The sequence below is a fragment of the Schistocerca serialis genome, chromosome 5 (assembly GCF_023864345.2).
Source record: "Schistocerca serialis cubense isolate TAMUIC-IGC-003099 chromosome 5, iqSchSeri2.2, whole genome shotgun sequence".
In the NCBI taxonomy this organism is placed as follows: Eukaryota; Metazoa; Arthropoda; class Insecta; order Orthoptera; family Acrididae; genus Schistocerca; species Schistocerca serialis.
The window spans coordinates 66778680-66786955 of NC_064642.1; the positions used below are offsets into that span (position 1 = coordinate 66778680).

General features: G+C 44.3%; 1 non-coding gene across 1 annotated transcript; it reads left to right on the top strand.

Annotated features, from left to right (window-relative positions):
• The first annotated feature begins 7995 nt into the window (after positions 1-7995).
• On the top strand, positions 7996-8069 carry Trnat-ugu (transfer RNA threonine (anticodon UGU)). Its single transcript has one exon. It is a non-coding gene; the product is annotated as a tRNA-Thr (tRNA).
• Positions 8070-8276: the final 207 nt, after the last annotated feature.

Sequence of the window (8276 nt, forward strand, 5' to 3'; positions counted from 1 at the left end):
ACCATTTTGAACCCAAGTCATACCCGGTAACTCCCCACAGCACGACGTCAGGGGTAGCATCGTTCTACCTCTCCAAAGCACTGGAAGAATGGTACGGCTCCCCAAGTCGCGCCGCCATAGTCGTCGACGACGGTCGTCTCTGGTAGTACCGAACCGCATGGGTGAGCGAATGCGACACCATTTATCAACAGTTTGTGCTTCCCCTTCAGGCATCACATCAAGTGCGGTGGTGTTAACGGCAGTCTGTTCGTGGGACGGTAACCCATTAGTCTGGCTGCTACCAATCCACGACCAATGGTGTGCGATGAGGCGGAATGTTGCAGGGTTTCCATTACGTGCACTCGGATGGCAGGGGCGAATATGAAGGGATTGTGACGTGCTTGGTGTACAGTACGACGAGTCACCCTTGTGGTTGTCAGATGTGGTCGAATAGAACCTTGATGATGAGTTTGGCTGCTCGCATGTTCCCACGCAGTCCAACATCGGGCCAATGTCACATCAGAGTGCTCCCAAAAACTATATTTCACGATTCAACCAACTGCTTCAGTCAAGGTGTGATTCTTCAGTTCTTCGCGGCGTATTTCTTGCTCGAACAGTCCAAGGGTGTACTGCCAGTCCATAGGGCCCAATAACCACAATATTTCGGCTATCAGACATGTTGCCATCGTCAGGTGCGCTGACGAACTGAGCTCCTGAGGCGGGCGGCCGTCTTAAATCCCCTCTCCTCGAGAGGCGTCGGCGTCTGTGATGGCGTCGGTGTATTTGCCTTGTCCGCCCTAGACGCCCGTTCGTTTCCTTTCTGAGCGTCTGTTTAATTAGACTCAATGCTGGTTCCCATGCCCAGCTGAGGTTGTAGCCGCAATCTCGGTTGATGAGTCCGTCCCTGGTACGTATTTCGATAGTCTCTCTAAGGACGCTGTCCCAGTATTTGCGTGCCTGTGGCAAGACCGTGGTACGTTGGTAGCCCATTTCCTGATTTTCGGACAAACAGTGCTCTGCGAGCTCTAACTTGTTGGGGTACCCAAGTCAAGTATGCCTCTGATGTTCTCGGCAACAATCTTTGATGGTGCGCACTGTCTGTCCAAGTATTCCAACATTGACACTGAATTTGGTGCATGCCGGCCTTCTGCAAACCGAGATCGTCTTTGGCACTTCTGAATAATGCTCGCGTTTTATTTGGTGGGCAAAATACAGTTCCTACTCCGTGTTTCCGCAATATTCGTCCTATTTTCCCTGATAGTGCGTCAGTAGGCGGTATACGGGCAGTGGCTATCTCTTTCTCCGTGACTTCTTCCCTCTCCACACGCTGTACTGTAGAGATCGGGTGGAGAGCGTGTCTGATCTGCCATTCTGAGTACCAGTTTTTCCAGAATAAAGTTTTGAGGTGTTCCAGCTCTTGAGGCAGACTCTCTGCGTCAGAGATGGTGTGCGCCCTGTGCACCAATGTTTTTAGGAACCTATTCCTCTGCGCAGGGTGGTGGCAGCTATCTTCCTCTATACCCCGTGGCCAAGGGTGCCAGCGGCTCTTCTTTTGACCATGACTTCCCAGAATGGTAATCTAACTTCTGCTTCGGTCTCCATAGTGAATTTGATGTTCGGATGTATGGAGTTCAGGTGTGTAAGGAAGTCTAGTATCTTGAACCTTCTATGGGGCCAGATCACGAACGTGTCATCCACATAACCTAGAAAACAAGTAGATTTCCATTTGGATGACGCCAAAGCTTCGTCCTCGAAGTACTCCATATAGAAATTCGCGACTACGGGCGAGAGTGGGCTCCCCATTGTGACTCCTTCTGTTTGTTCATAGTATTCTTCATTAAAGAGAAAGTTCGTGGATATCAGATCGTGCTACAAAAGGTCGGTCGTCTTCTCGTCAAACTTCTGTGCAGTAAGCTCAACTGACTCTGGAAGAGGCATCTCATCAACCGAGATTGCGGCTACAACCTCAGCAGGGTATGGGAACCAGCATTGAGTCTAATTAAAAAGACGCTCAGCAAAGGAAGCGAACGGGCGTCTAGGGCGGACGAGGCAATTACACCTACGCCATCACAGACGCCGACGCAAGCGCCTCACCAACCTCTGACAGGCGGGCGCGGACCGCGGAGAGAACGCCTCGCGAGGGGAGGGGAATTCAGACGGCCGCCCCCCCCCCCCCCCCCCCCCCTCTCAGGAGCTCAGTTCGTCAGTGCACCCGACGATGGCGACATGTCTGATCGCCGAAATATTGTGTTCGTTGGGCAGTATGCACCAGCAGTGCACCCGTCAACGTCCTCGGTAGGCACACACAACTGGCGCTGTTCGCTCCTCTTATACTCGTGTGCTCCACCAGGCCTGCTAACAACACTAAGCACGAAGAACACTACAGCACTCTGGTGGCCGTTCAACCTGTCAAGAATTACGACTCTACTCATTTACAAACCCGCTGATTGTGTGCACACGTACCAAGTTATCAATGACATTCGACCAAGTCTCCAGTATACTTCATCCTTTTATCTGGAGGTATATTTACTCTCACCAAGAGTATACTCCTTTACTTTTGGGATTTCTCAATAGAGATAATTTTATAAAGAATCAGAGTGCGGAAACTTTTTTTCGTATCGTGTACCTCGTGACAAGGAACGACATGCAGTCCAATATCACATCGTTTACAGCACTAACGCCATTCTCTTCGCTTTTTATGTTTGCTATTTACAATTCTTCTTCTTACAGTTGTCTTATAGAAGATTCAAGAGCACTTGGAAAGCGCCCATCTGGAAGCTACAATGGATTCTCTCCATCTGATCGACAACCACCTAGTGATACACTTCCTTGATGGTGTTTCGCAAAAATCTCGCAAATGAGGCTTGGAAGATTCCTTGTGAACCTTGAAAGTAACATGAAAATTCAGTACGCACATGTGCAAAAAGAGTTTTTTTTTATACCATGTTCTGTTGAACTACGAAACGTGTCGCATTTGGCCATTACACTCATACATCCGTAATCCAACACCCATTTTGGTTTAATTTTTTCCCGCATTAATCTGGGGGTCCTTTCTCTCAGGTAGTATCATTTCGGCTCTTTAGAGTATAGTCAACACACAAAGCCTGCCGCACTTTTGTCACGACACTTCAAAGATGTCGTACAGAACTAAATAGTCTTTCTTCTATGTGCAGTGTTCATAATCGTTTTGATGTATGTTTTCTTTTCATGTGAAATGCACCTATTGCATTTGTTCCTCTATCATGCAAATATTGAAAGACAGATGCTATCGTGTACCAGTTGTCAACATACAGGGGAATAACCTCTTCTTAAGTAAGATTCCAGAAGTGTAGTCACAATATTACCAGCCTTTCCCAAACAATTTCCACTAACTACCGTGCCAAATTTTGAAAAAGTCCAGTAGAAACCATGTTTCACATCCAGACAGAACAAAATGCGATGGCTTTTAAATGCAACGTATCGTTTGAAAGCAAAGCCTTCATTAACTAAAACGTTTTGGTATGGTGTTAGGAACTTTTCTAGCTTCCGTCTCAGGTGCGGAGCTACTGATATTTTTCACAGCTTATTTTGAGCGTTGCTACAGAAATAGACCCAGCTTAACAAGAACCGTAAAGAAAAATCATGAGACCAAAAGCCAGAGTTCTGAGGAGAGGATCATTTGACTAACATTCACTACTTTTAAATGTTATAGTCATGGCAAGAATAGGTTTGCGCTGTATTTGTATCTTTCCAGGCATTCTAACAGGTTTTCTGATAAAGAGTAGAATCTTGAACAGTGATGTCGCAGTACCTGTTAGTTACGTCTACAATAATTAAGACAAATTTTTCTGCCAACAGTACCGAAAAAACTTACAGCGCACAAGAATTTTCTGTGGGTGCAAGATTCACACCTATATTAAATTCACAAACCCTAGGGCTTAGTTCCTTTCTGTACCACAGGATATTATGCAACGGATCTGCAGTTTTTCACTCTTGGCATACGTTACAGCACTTCAATGTGTCGGTCGTACTAATGGAAGGCAATAGCGGACAACGAAGGAAAACGACTTTTTCACCATTGAGATGAAGTTGGGTAAGAATGATCAAAAGGCTCAATGTCCTCAGTTCCAGGCCAAGAACAGGAAAATTCACCGTTATCTTTTTCCACAGGAATGGTTTCTGTTTCCTCGGAAATTAGCACGTGCTTAAGTACACATGTTCAAAGACAATGAGACAGTTAAAATAAACTGTGGAGGCTGACAAAAGACGTCATCGTAACTTTATGTTTGCTATCTGTGAGACAGTAGAACAGCTGTTAAGGGTATAGCAGCTCTAAAAACCGTTTGGTCGTTTAACTACATCGCAATTACTCATTAATAAAACTCCGAAACGTGAATGTCCCACGTCAGCACCCCTGGTCCGCTCAGTTCCTGTCGCGCCGCGCAGATTGTGCACGGATATCGATATCGCTGGCAATGAAAGGGTTAAAATGGATTAAAGGGCACGCACAGTTCACAGCATCCGCAGTATTCAGCGGTTTTTCACGTTAAGTGAAGTGAAAGCGTCAAAAGGTGATTACAATCTGCCAGCAGTGTATGTGACATTCATCCGATTGCTGCTATCATCTATCGATTATGACTGTAGCATATTGCTTCAAAAACGGCGTTTGCGTTTCCACTGAACTGCGGCAATGCGAATAATAGAATGATATGCCACTCTGTTTGTAGTAGCACAGCTCGAAAAGGTCGTGTCAGCCTTGCGTCACAAAACCCAGACTGACTGACGACACAGATGTTACGTCAACCAATCCACATTAAAAAAGCAGCCTGTAAGTTCCTTGCAGCACCCTTATGATAGAATTCTGATATTCAGCAACGAACATTTATATATAAAACTTTGTTTACTGCTCTATTTGTGGGGCCCTGCCCACTCGTCGCGTATAGGGTGCCCAAAGGATGTTGCGTTCTCGGAATACTGTACGACAGTTCAAGCAAATCACATTATAATTTTTATTACAATAAAGAAGATAGACAATACTCAACTTCGAATTTACAAATGTGTCGCAAGCGATAGGCTACATGCAAACAGTCAATGTCTTTCGCTATTGATAATGTCCATACAAGCAATGGATTTGGATCACTAATAACTGCTATCGTAGCGCTCTGTGCTAGGCTGGGTCTCTTAGACCCGCCGCCCCCCCACCCCCCGCTCCCGAGGCTGAATTAGTTACTCCCGCTGTCTGCGTCTAGTGTAAACCATGAAATTTCTCAAATTTCGAATATGTATGAAAAGTCTGCGAGTCGTGTAACTTAGGCGAGACGTCGGGACCAGTCCGGTATTCACCCAGTGTGATGTGGAAAACCGGCTAAAAACCACATCCGGGCTGACCGGCACACTTGCCCCCGCCTTTAATCCACTGGGCGGATTCGAACAGGGGCCAGCGGGCCTACCCGAGTCCAGGAAGCAACACATTAGCGCTCTCGGCTAACCTGGCGGGTCGTCACTTTATTCACTACAGTAATACAAAAAAAGAATTTCCTTTCACGCTTAAAAAGAAGCTCGTAGAGTCACTAATAGTTCCCATGCGTGTCTATAGTGGTACTATTCTGCAAGGACTTTCGTACGAAAGCTCGATCCGTCCACCCCTGGCGATGAAACCTCGTATGCGATATATTTCTGACGTTCGCTATTTCGATACACCACTACTGTCGTCCGCCATCGGTAGCTGAGTGATCAGTGCGACAGACTGTCAATTCTAAGGGCCCGGGTTCGATTCCCAGCTGAGTCGGAGATTTTCTCCACTCAGGGACTGGGTGCTGTGTTGTCCTAATCATCATCATCATTTCATCCCCATCGACGCGCAACTCGCCGAAGTGGCGTCAAATCGAAAGACTTGCACCCGGCGAACGGTCTACCCGACGGGAGGCCCTAGTCACACGACATTTCTTTTACCACTACTGCCTACGAGTAATGGCTACGTGCCTATATTCTATTGTCTTCTCAAACACTGCACTCCCTCTTATTTACCTTTAACATTTACACTGTTATCCGAACGGCACAACAGAAAACACTCGTCCTCAACAAAGTAAGATCCTCTCGTAAATTAGAGATATCTGAGTCCTTGCAAACTTCAAATGACAGTTAATGGCCCTCCTTCTGTCACTACAGCCATCTCACCCATATACTGTCAGCGGCTCAATTTCGTCAATCCTCCCTCCCCCACAACTTTTCCCTCTCCCATTTGGCAGAGTTACTTATTTAAGTAATATTCTTTCCTTACATCCACTCTCACTGTCATTTCAGTCTTCTCTTTCCTTATCCCTTCCGCTTCAGTAATACTAAACAAGTATTCAAATTTGCTAAACTAATCTATATCATTGTTAATGCCCTTTATTATTATTATTATTATTAGTATTATTATTTCTTTCCTTTCTCAGACGTTATGTCTGGTTAAAAATGGAAAGTGACGCGGACCTTGATCAGCGTGACTTTCTTTTAACTGTACGGTATATGTTACATTGCATTTAGGAACTTTCGGGTAATTGAACATGTATCAATAATTACAGATTTCTGTAGCTGTATATATACGTTTGCATGTGGCTGTATTGCGTTGATGTACTGGTGGATATTGTGTGGTATGACTCCTGTAGTTGATAGTGTAAATGGTATAATGTCAACTTTATCCTGATGCCACATGTCCTTGACTTCCTCAGCCAGTTGGATGTATTTTTCAATTTTTTCTCCTGTTTTCTTCTGCATACTTGTTGTATAGAGTACGGATATTTCGATTAGTTGTGTTAATTTCTTCTTTGTATTGGTGAGTATGATGTCAGGTTTGTTATGTGGTGTTGTTTTGTTTGTTATAATGATTCTGTTCCAGTATAATTTGTATTCATCATTCTCCAGTACATTTTGTGGTGCATACTTGTATGTGGGAACGTGTTGTTTTATTAGTTTATGTTGTATGGCAAGTTGTTGATGTATTATTTTTGCTACATTGTCATGTCTTCTGGTGTATTCTGTATTTGCTAGTATTGTACATCCGCTTGTGATGTGATCTACTGTTTCTATTCGTTGTTTGCAAAGTCTGCATTTATCTGTTGTTGCATTGGGACCTTTAATAATATGCTTGCTGTAATACCTGGTGTTTATTGTTTGATCCTGTATTGCAGTCATGAATCCTTCCGTCTTACTGTATATATTGCCTTTTCGTAGCCATGTGTTGGATGCGTCTTGATCGATGTGTGGCTGTGTTAGATGATACAGGTGCTTGCCATGTAGCTTTTCTTTTTCCAATTTACTTACTTCGTATCTGTTGATGTTATGTGATCTAAAGGGTTGTAGAAGTGGTTATGAAATTGCAATGGTGTAGCCGATGTATTTATATGAGTGATTGCTTTGTGTATTTTGCTAGTTTCTGCTCGTTCCATAAAGAATTTCCTTCAATTGTCTACCTGTCCATAATGTAGTTTTTTTTATGTCGATAAATCCCCTTCCTCCTTCCTTTCTGCTTAATGTGAATCTTCCTGTTGCTGAATGTATGTGATATTCTATATTTGTGGCATTGTGATCCTATAAGTGTATTGAGTGCTTCTAGGTCTGTGTTACTCCATTTCACTACTCCAAATGAGTAGGTCAATATTGGTATAGCATAAGTATTTATAGCTTTTTATATACACTAAGATGGTATCTGTTCTTTCGGACATGTCCGAAAGAACAGATATCATCGGTGACCATGCATCTCGTTAGAATGAAATTACAATGAAATGAACACCCTTAGCTGCTTACAGGTGTTGACATACGTCAACGGGGACAGATGAAAATGTGTCCCCCGACCGGGACTCGAACCCGGGATCTCCTGCTTACATGGCAGACGCTCTATCCATCTGCGCCACTGAGGACACAGAGGATAGTGCGACTGCAGGGATTATAATGGGCGGGGGCACTACGAATGTAGTGCGGGACAATACGTTGAAAATGTGGGTTTCGCGGGAGGCGTGCCAGAGATAAATCCCTGCAGTCGCATTATCCTCTGTGTCCTCGGTGGCTCAGATGGATAGAGCGTCTGCCATGTAAGCAGGAGATCCCGGGTTCGAGTCCCGGTCGGGGCACACCTTTTCATCTGTCCCCGTTGACGTATGTCAACGCCTGTAAGCAGTTAAGTGTGTTAATTTCATTGTAATTTTATAGCTTTTGTCTTGTTTCTTGCTGTCAATTCTGTTTTCATTATTTTTGTTAGTCTTTGTCTATATTTTTCTTTTAGTTCTTCTTTAATATTTGTATTATCTATTCCTATTTTTGTCTGTACCCTAGATATC